This window comes from Microcebus murinus, chromosome 18 (genome assembly GCF_040939455.1).
Source record: "Microcebus murinus isolate Inina chromosome 18, M.murinus_Inina_mat1.0, whole genome shotgun sequence".
Lineage (NCBI taxonomy): Eukaryota > Metazoa > Chordata > Mammalia > Primates > Cheirogaleidae > Microcebus > Microcebus murinus.
The window spans coordinates 14,501,540-14,511,274 of record NC_134121.1 but is presented as its reverse complement, the minus strand read 5'-3'; the positions used below and the strand labels follow the sequence as shown (position 1 = coordinate 14,511,274).

The 9,735-nt window shown below is 41.4% G+C and overlaps 1 pseudogene; it reads right to left on the bottom strand.

Moving 5' to 3' along the window:
- Positions 1 to 6,841: 6,841 nt before the first annotated feature.
- Positions 6,842 to 7,613, bottom strand: LOC105879212 (putative olfactory receptor 3A4; annotated as a pseudogene).
- Positions 7,614 to 9,735: the final 2,122 nt, after the last annotated feature.

Here is a 9,735-nt window from a genome sequence, read left to right as displayed (position 1 = left end):
GGGGCTTTGTGGAGAGAAGGCAATAGCGGAAAGCATCTTGAACTCCCCGGAGCTCTTTGCCAGGACTGCACTAGGTAGGGGAGGGAATGGTCTGAGCTACCACTGGAGGGAGTTAGGAGACAGGAAGTTTGCCTCCAGCACCCAGTGGGTCCAGATCAAGGGTGGTGATCACTAAGTAGGGGACTCTAACCTGGAAACCGATGTGGGTGAATAGGCCCACTCAGGGTGTGTCAGTAAGAGCAAGAGCTCCCGCTGGACAGGAGTGAGATTGTGGCAGGGTGACAAAAAACAGACAACGGAGCATCCTGATGACTCAGTTCCTCGATCCAGCACCTGCCAACTCCTGAACAGTTGCCCCAGTGCTAGTGCTCTGCGGGTGGATGATCGCCATCTTTGGGGTCCATGGCCCAGCCACTGTGGTGTGATATGGTGTCAGGCAGCTCCCTTCCCCCAAGCTGGAGACTCTTGTGACAAGCCCCGCCCTTACATGACCTATGGTCAACTAGCCAGGCCTGTCTTGGTGGGTGAATTCTGAATACTTCCCTAGTCCTGGGAGGCTAATCCCTGAGGGACTTACAGGCACTGGGGCACTGGGTGAACTGGGGCACCACCCCCTCCTCTTAGCCAGCATCTTTCACACCAAAAGTGGTGGGCTCTACCCCTGGAGGTAGGGTGAGACAAGAAAAAACCACTTTCCCTCTGCTACTAGCATGAATCTGTGGGCCTAGGTGCAGATCAATAGTTGACAGTCCAGTGACTTTGCTCATCAGTCCGGTTTAGGTCACCCAGTAGGATCATAATTCTGGGGCTGGATCTCTGCCTCTGGTCAGCTGCCAACAGTGAGGTCCGTGGTCAGGGACCAAAAATCCTGGCAAGAGGACAAAACAGGCTCCCCAAGTAGCCCCACCCATCAGGAGCAGCCTTCCAACTGTGGTAGAAGAATCCTGAACACATATTAGTGGCTCCCCCTAGTGGCAGATCAAGCAACTGTAGAAGTGCACACATCCAGGCTGGTAGGCAGCAGGTGCGACCTGCCTTGCTCCTATCTATAGGATGAGAGCCTACACAGGGTGTGTTATTTTCCAAACGAAGACAAAGGTGGGAAGCAACGACTGATCCAGATGGGAAGGACTCAGTGAAAGAACTCTTGAAGTATGACAAATCAAATGGAAAGCAAACCACCAAAGAGGAACACCAGCTCTCTAGCAATGGACATTAACCAAATTCAGAACACTAAAATGACAGAAGAAGAATTTCAAACATGGATTTTAAGAAAAATCAATGATATGCAAGAAAAAATGGATAATCAACACACATACACACGAAAATTCAGGACCTGGAAGAAAAATTCACTAAAGAAATTGAAATATTAAAGAAAAATCAAAGGGAACTCCTGGAAATGAAGAATTTATTCAGGGAACTATGAAACACAGTGGAAAGCCTCAAGAGCAGGGTAGATCAAACAAAAGAAAGAATCTCAGAGATTGAAGATAACACCTTCCAATTAAGTCAATCACGGAGATAGAGCAGAGAAATAAGAGAAAAGAGCAAAACCTACAAGAAATGTGAGATTATATGAAGAAACCTAACTTGAGAATTATGTGCATTCCTGAAGGTGAAGAAGAAAACACACAAGGGTTGGATAAGCTATTTGAAGATATAATAGAGGAAAATTTCCCAGGCCTTGCTAAAAATCTACATATCCAAGTACAAGAAGCTCAAAGGACCCTTGGGAGATTCAATACAACCAGGAAGACACCACAACATGCAGTGATCAGACTGACTAAAACATCCACTAAAGAGGCCCTTCTATGTGCTGTAAGGTGAAAGAAACAAGTAACATACAAAGGAAAGCCCATTCAAATAATGCCAGACTTCTCAACTGAAACCTTATAAGCAAGAGGAGACTGGGGCTCCATTCTCACTCTTCTGAAACAGAATAATGCCCAGCCTAGAATCTTGTTCCCTGTAAAACTATGTTTTCTATACGAAGGAGAAATAAAGACATTGTCAGATAAGCAAAGACTGAGGGAATTCACCAAGACAAGACCAGCCCTCCAAGAAGTACTCAAAACAGTGTTACACATGGATCAGCACAATAAACACGAATGTAAAACCACCCAAAAGCTAAAGATCAAAGGCCAGATACCACAATGGCTCAAGAGAGAAAACAAAATAATGAAGTTCAACCCAACAGAATGAACAGAAATTTGCCCCACCTGTCAGTTCTCTCAATAAATATGAATGGCTTGAACTCCTCAATCAAGAGACATAGGCTGGCCGAATGAATACAAAAATACAAGCCAAATTTCTGCTGTCTTCAGGAAACACATCTAACCTACAAGGATGCATTTAGACTAAAAGTAAAGGGATAAAAAACAATATTTCAAGCAAATGGAAGCCAAAAGATGGCTGGTGTGATGGTTTTGATTTCAGATAACTTAGTTTTAAAATCAATAAAAGTAATGAAAGACAAAGAGGGTCACTATATAAGGGTGAAGGGTACAGTTCAACAAGAAGACATAACAATTTTAAATATGTATACACCCAATGTAGGTGCACCCAGTTTCATAAAGCAAACTCTACTTGATCTAAACAAAATGATAAACAGCAACACCATAATATTTGAGACTTCAACATCCCACTGACAGCACAAAACAGATCCTCCAAACAGAAAATTAACAAAGAAATAATAGACTTAAACAGAACTCTAGAACAAATGGGCCTGACTGACATTTACAGGACATTCTACATCCAAACCACTGAATATACGTTCTTTGCATCAGCTCATGGAACATTCTCTAAGATTGATCAATCATATCCTAAGACACAAGCATCTCTCAAAATTTAAAAAAATATAAATTATACCATGTGTCTTCTCAGATCACAGTGGAATAAAAGTAGAAAACAACCCTAACAGAAATTCTCATTTCTACACAAAGTTGTGGAAACTAAACAACCTTCTGCTGAACAATTACTTCATAAATGAGAAAATCAATATGGAAATCAAAAGATTCTTTGAACTAAATGAGAAAGGAGACACAAGTTATCAAAATCTGTGGGACACAGCTAAAGCAGTCCTGAGAGGAAAGTTTATTTCCATAAATGCCTATATCCAAAAGTCAGGAAGATCACAAATAGACAACCTAATGAATCATCTCAAAGAGCTGGAAAAAGAAGAACAGACTGACCCCAAACCCAGCAGAAGAAGTGAAATTAAAAAGGTCAAATGAGAACTAAATGAAATTGACAACAGGAAAACTATATGGAAGATTAATAAAACAAAAAGTTGGTTCTTTGAGATAATAAACAAAATTGACATGCCTTTGGCTAGACCAATGAAAAATAGAAAAGAAAAATATCTAATAAGCTTCTCAGGAACAAAAATGGAGACATTACAATTGATGCCGTGGAGATACAAGATATGATATATGAATACTACAAAAACCTTTATGCACACAAACTGGAAAATGTGGAGGAAATGGACAAATTTTTAGAAACACACAGCCTCCCTAACCTCAACCAGGAAGAAACAGGATTGCTGAAAAGACTAATATCAAGTACTGAAATTGAAACAGCAATAAAAAACCTTCCTAAAAAGAAAAGTCCCAGACCAGATGGTTTTACACCCTAATTTTATCACACCTACAGAGGAGAACTGGTGCTTACTCTGCAGAAATTATTCCACAACATCTAGAAGGATGGAAGCCTCCCCAACACATTTTATGAAGCGAACATAACCCTGATACCAAAACCAGGAAAGGACGCAACTAAAAAAGAAAACTATGGACCAATATCCGTTATGAGTATAGGTGCAAAAATACTCTAGAAAACCCTAGCTAAAAAAATCCAGGTGCTTATCAAGAAAATAATCCATCATGACCAAATGGGCTTTATCCCAGAGATACAGGGATGGTTCAACATACACAAATCTATAAATGTAATTCACCACATAAACAGAAGCAAAAACAAAGACCATATGATCCTCTCAATAGATGGAGAAAAAGCATTTGACAAAATTCAACATCCTTTTATGATAAGATTGCTTAACAAAGTAGGCATAGCAGGGCTTACCTAAAAATGACACCATATTTTACCTAAAATGATACCAAAAAAGCCATATATGACAAACCCACAGCCAACATCATACTGAATGGGGAAAAAGTGAAAGCATTCCCACTTAGAACTGGAAGAAGACAAGGTTGCCCACTATCTACACTTTTATTCAACATAGTGCTGGAAGTCCTTGCTATAGCAATTAGACATGAGAGTGGAATTAAGGGCGTCAAATGGGGGCAGAAGAGATCAAATTCTCACTCTTTGCTTATGATATAATATTATATCTAGAAAACCCAAATAATTCAACCAAGAGACTCCTTGAATTGATAAATTAATTCAGTAAAGTGTCAGGATACAAAATCAATACACACAAATCAGAGGCATTCACATATGTCAACAACAGTCAAATAGAGACCCAAAATAGAGAGTCAAAGACTCTCAAATAGAGAATCAAAGACTCAATACCCTTCACAATAGCAACAAAGAAAATAAAGTACCTAGGAATATATTTAACTAAGGAGGTAAAAGACCTCTCTAGGGAGAGCTATGAAACACTGAGGAAGGAAATATCAGAGGACGTAAACAGATAGAAAACCATACCATGCTTGTGGGTCAGCAGAATCAACATTGTTAAAATGTCTATACTACCTAAAGTGATCTACAGATTCAACACAATCCCTATTAAAATACCAACATCATTTTTCACAGATATAGAAAAAATAATTTTATGCTTCGTATGGAACCAGAGAAGACCCTGTATACCAAAAGCAATCCTAGGCAATAAAAACAAAATGGGAGGTATCAATTTACCAGACTTCAAACTACACTACAAGGCTATAGTAATTAAAACACCTTGGAATCACACAAGAACAGGGACATTGGCCAGTGGAATAGAACAGAGAACCCAGATATAGAATCATCATCATATAGCCATCTAATCTTTGACAAAGCAGACAAAAACATACACTGGGGAAAATAATCCTTATTCAATAAGTGGTGCTGGGAACACTGGATAGCGACATGTAGAAGACTGAAACAGGATCCACACCTCTCACCTCTCACAAAAGTCAACTCATGCTGGGTAACAGACTTAAACTTAAGGTGTGAAACTATTATAATTCTAGAGGAAAGCGTTGGAAATACTCTTTTAGACATTGGCCTAGGCAAAGAATTTATGAAGAAGACCCAAAGGTAATCACACAACAACAAAAATAAATAAATGGAACCTGATCAAATTAAAAAGCTTCTGCACAGACAAAGATACAGTCATGACAGCAAACAGACAACCTACAGAATGGGAGAAATATTTTGCAAGCTACACATCTGATAAAGGACTGATAACTAGAATCTATTTGGAATTCAGGAAAATCAGCAAGGAAAAATTAAACAACCCTATCAAAAAGTGGGCAAAGGACATAACAGAAACTTTTCAAAAGAAGACAAAATAATGGGTAACAAGCATATGAAAAAATGCTCCACATCTCTAATCATCAAGGAAATGCAAATCAAAACCACAATGAGATATCACTTATCTCCAGCGAGAATGGCCTTTATCTAAAAGTCCCAAAACAATAAATGTAGGCTTGGATGCTGACAGATGGGAATACTCTCCTACACTGCTGGTGGGACTGCAAATTAGTGCAACCTCTGTGGAAAGCAATATGGAGATACCTTACAGCGATACAAGTAGATCTACCATTTGTTCCAGCAATCCCATTACTGGGCATCTACCCAAAAGAACAAAAGACACTCTACAAAAAAGACATCTGCACTCAAATGTTTATAGCAGCACAATTCACAATTGAAAAGATGTGGAAACAAGTGCTCGTCCATCAATACATGAGTGAATTAATAAAATGTGGTATATGTATACCATGGAGTACTATTCAGCTATAAGAAACAATGGTGATACAGGACCTCTTGTATTTTCCTGGATAAAGCTGGAACCCATTCTACTAAGTGAAGTATCCCAAGAATGGAAAAATAAGCACCACACGTACTCACCAGCAAATTGGTATGAACTGATCAACACCCAAGTGGACATATAGGAATAATATTTATTGGGAGTCAGGCAGATGGGAGGGGGGAGGAGGAGATAGGTATATACGTACATAATGAGTGTGACGTGCACCATCTGGGGGATGGACATGCTTGAAGCTCTGACTCTGGGGGGTGGGGAAGGAGGGAAAGGCAACACATGTAACCTAAACATTTGTAACCCCATAATATGCTGAAATAAAAGAAAAATCCGTGTCTCAGGGGTTGCTTCTAGGGGAACTCTAACTAAAACAGCCCTTTTTTGGGGGGAGTAATTTAATTTACTGTGTTGCCCAAACTAACCATTGAATATAGAATCTTATTCATAAGACATAAAAAAGGAAAAAGAAACAGAAAGATGAAAATTTTTCCAGTGTTAGACTTTCTCAGCCTTGAAACTCACATGGGAAGAAACAAAATACAGAAATATGTTGGGGAAAAAAGATTATAGAATCAGAAATCCCCATGTTTGGAAGCATCTATGAAGCACATTTTTGTTAACAGTATAGTCTGGAGAATTATAAAAATGAGTCTGCTGATGAGAGAATTAGATTGCCCGTAAAAATAAAAATAGTGTATCTATGAAAATTTAAAAAATTATCACAGGTAATTCTGATGCAAACCCCGGACTAAGATCTGCTACTCTATTTGTTTAAGTTTATGATATTAAAATGACATTATGATAGCAATAATTTCTGTGAGCCAGGCATTGTGCTAAGTTCTTCACATATGCTGTCTCCTCTAATTATGACACCAACTTCTGAGGCAGGATTCTTGTTGTTATCTGCAATTTGTAGACGACGTGTTTGTGCTGAAAGATGTTAAGGAACTTGCCAGACACTACACAGTCTCTTGCTTTGTAACTAAAATTCAGGTTGAAATTCAGCCCCCTGCCTTTCTCAGGTGCCCTGTGTTTGTGCACTTTCTCTCTTGATCTAATTTGCCAAAGGTTTGCAAGGGGCTGGCAGATGTAGAAGTGAGTGATCACATTGGGGCCACAGAATTGAAGAGTAGACAAGGCAACAGTTTGGGTCAGACCATTGGTGAAGGAAAAGGCAGATGACATATATGGCCACCAGGGCTTGCTGGATTCCCCAGCCCATGCGGGTGCTGTAGGTGAGGGGCTGGCAGATGGCTAAGTAGCGGTCGTAGGCCATGACAGTCAGCAAGAAGCAGTCTGCCCCGGCCAGGAGGTGGAAGAAGAAGAGCTGGGACAGGCAGGCCCTATAGGGAATGCTTCTGTCCTGGGATATAAAATGCCTCAACATGGCAGGGACAGTGACGCTGATGCACCCAACATCCAGCAGGGACAGGTTTCCCAAGAAGAAGTACATGGGGGTGTGGAGTTTGGGTTCAATAAGGATGGCAGCCAGGATGCTGAAATTGCCACCAATGGTAGCTACATAAGCAAGAAGGAAGACGACAAAGAGGATGGGCTGTAGAGCTGGAGCATCCGTTATGCCCAGCAGAACAAACTCAGTCACGACCGAGTCATTCCTCGAGGCTCCCAGATCCATGGCTGTCTTCCCCCAGCAGCAGAACGGGCAATGTCAGACAGGGCCGATGGAAAGGAGAATGAGATTTTGATGACAATCATCAATGATGTCTTGATAGCAATGTCCAGGAGAGGCCCAGGATGGAAGGGCACATTTAAGGGGAAGAAAGTTGAAGTTTAGACACATTGGGAAATGCCTTGATAAATCTCACTCTTAATGGGTGAGAACAGCAGCACTGGGCAGACTCAAACAGAGACAGATGAATTGTCAAAAAAGGGGGGAGGGGAAGGGGAAGGGGAAGAGCAAATGTTACATTTGAAGGTTAAAGGGAAAGATTATTTTCTTGAGGCCAAAATTCCAGGGAGAAGACCCCAAGTCTGCAGAGGTGGCCATATTTAGGGACACAAGATCCCAGAAGATGAAAGGAAAACTTCAGGGTAAGGGGAAAGACATGCTTCCCTCACCTGTGTCCCTGCAGCCTCTGCATACATGTGTTGTCATATGTTTCAGCCATTGTGAGATGCCTGCGTTGGCCCAGACCATGAAAAGATTAACTCGTGAAGTCATGAGACTTGGTCTGGACATATGAGAAAAAATTCAATGAAATGAAAACCAATGACACTGAATGAGGAGACATCACTGAGGACATTTCCAGTTCCATCACTGGTGACCACCATGTTTTTAGACTTTCTAAATAGTAAGATTATATTGCATTTCTCCATACAGAATCTGGGGATCTAGGGCTCGGAAGAACAGAGCTTTTACTGAATAAGAAGAATGTAAAAAGAGCTTTTGAACAAGGGAGAGTTTCCAGGCTTACACTCCCAGGTAGGGTCAGTGGACCCCCGTAGACCTGCCTCACTGGATGCCCAGCTGAACTCTCTCACACAGGTAGAGTCTTGGGTAAGCAGGTGTCCAGACCCCGAATTTCCCTCTGCCTCCAATTCCACCATCACCGAGCTGTCCACTCTTCCATCTCCTGGCTCTGATTACACATCATCCAACACACACACTGTCATGGGCCTGATGACTGGATAAAGCCAACATCTCTTACAGGTGCCAGGAACCACCCACATACACACTCACTTAAGTAATGCTTTCTTCTCCCCAGCTCCAAAGTGGCCACACTAATAAAATATGCAGTGATTCACCTCAACTTCTGGCTGAGGGATAGATATTTATACCACATGGAGCCTAACTCATACAGGAAAAGACTAGAGATCCCCAAGGGGCACAAGACAGGAGTGCAGGAAGACATGCCCTGATGACTAAAGATGATTAAATGTCCTCAGTTCCACAATAGGTAACCACCTTTTCTGCATGGACATGTTCTTACCATAACCTCAAACTCAGTCTCCAAATCTGAGCTTCCCTTCTTCAATCTCCATATCCTCTTGATTTCACTATTTTAGCAACAGCCTTGCCATCTTCCCCGTTGGTATGGCTCAACACCTTAGTCATTGCTGACGCCTCCCGCTCTCTAACCCCTCACATCCAAGCACCCAAGTTCCACTGGATCTTTTTTGGGAAGGGAGAAGCCATTCCAGGGCCCAGGGGGTGAACTTCACTTACATGGTAAGCTAGTTGTGAGAGTGCAGGGAGGGCTGTTGGGATGGTACTCACATGGCTAAAGGGACAGGCACTTCTTGGGGAAAGAGGAGGGACAGTCACACTGCCCCAGTGGCCCCCACACAGGGGATAGCTTATAAAGGACAGATAGACAAAGAGACAAACAACTCAGCTGACATCATTTTCACCTTGGGATTTTCTCCTCCTCTTTGTTTCCCCTGGAGGCCCCAGAAATTAGCACCTTCCAGGGGGATTCAGAGCCAGGTAAACACCTGCCTTTGTCAAAGACATAATGACTCTAGATCCTTTAAAATGTTTTGGACTTTCTCAAATGTTTCCAAGTATGTCCTTAATGATATGGGGTTTCCCAAAGGGTGGGAACCATTTTGGATGTGCAAAAATTCACTTATTTATTTAACAAAAATGTTTCTGATCACTTTCTATGAACCAGCACTCTTGTTACCAGCATTTTATAGAGTTAAAATGAATCTCAGAGAAGCTTAAAGTCTAGAAAGTCACACAGTGCTGGGGACGGAGTTGAGATTTTGGGTTTCTGGTTTAGTCCAGCCTGTCA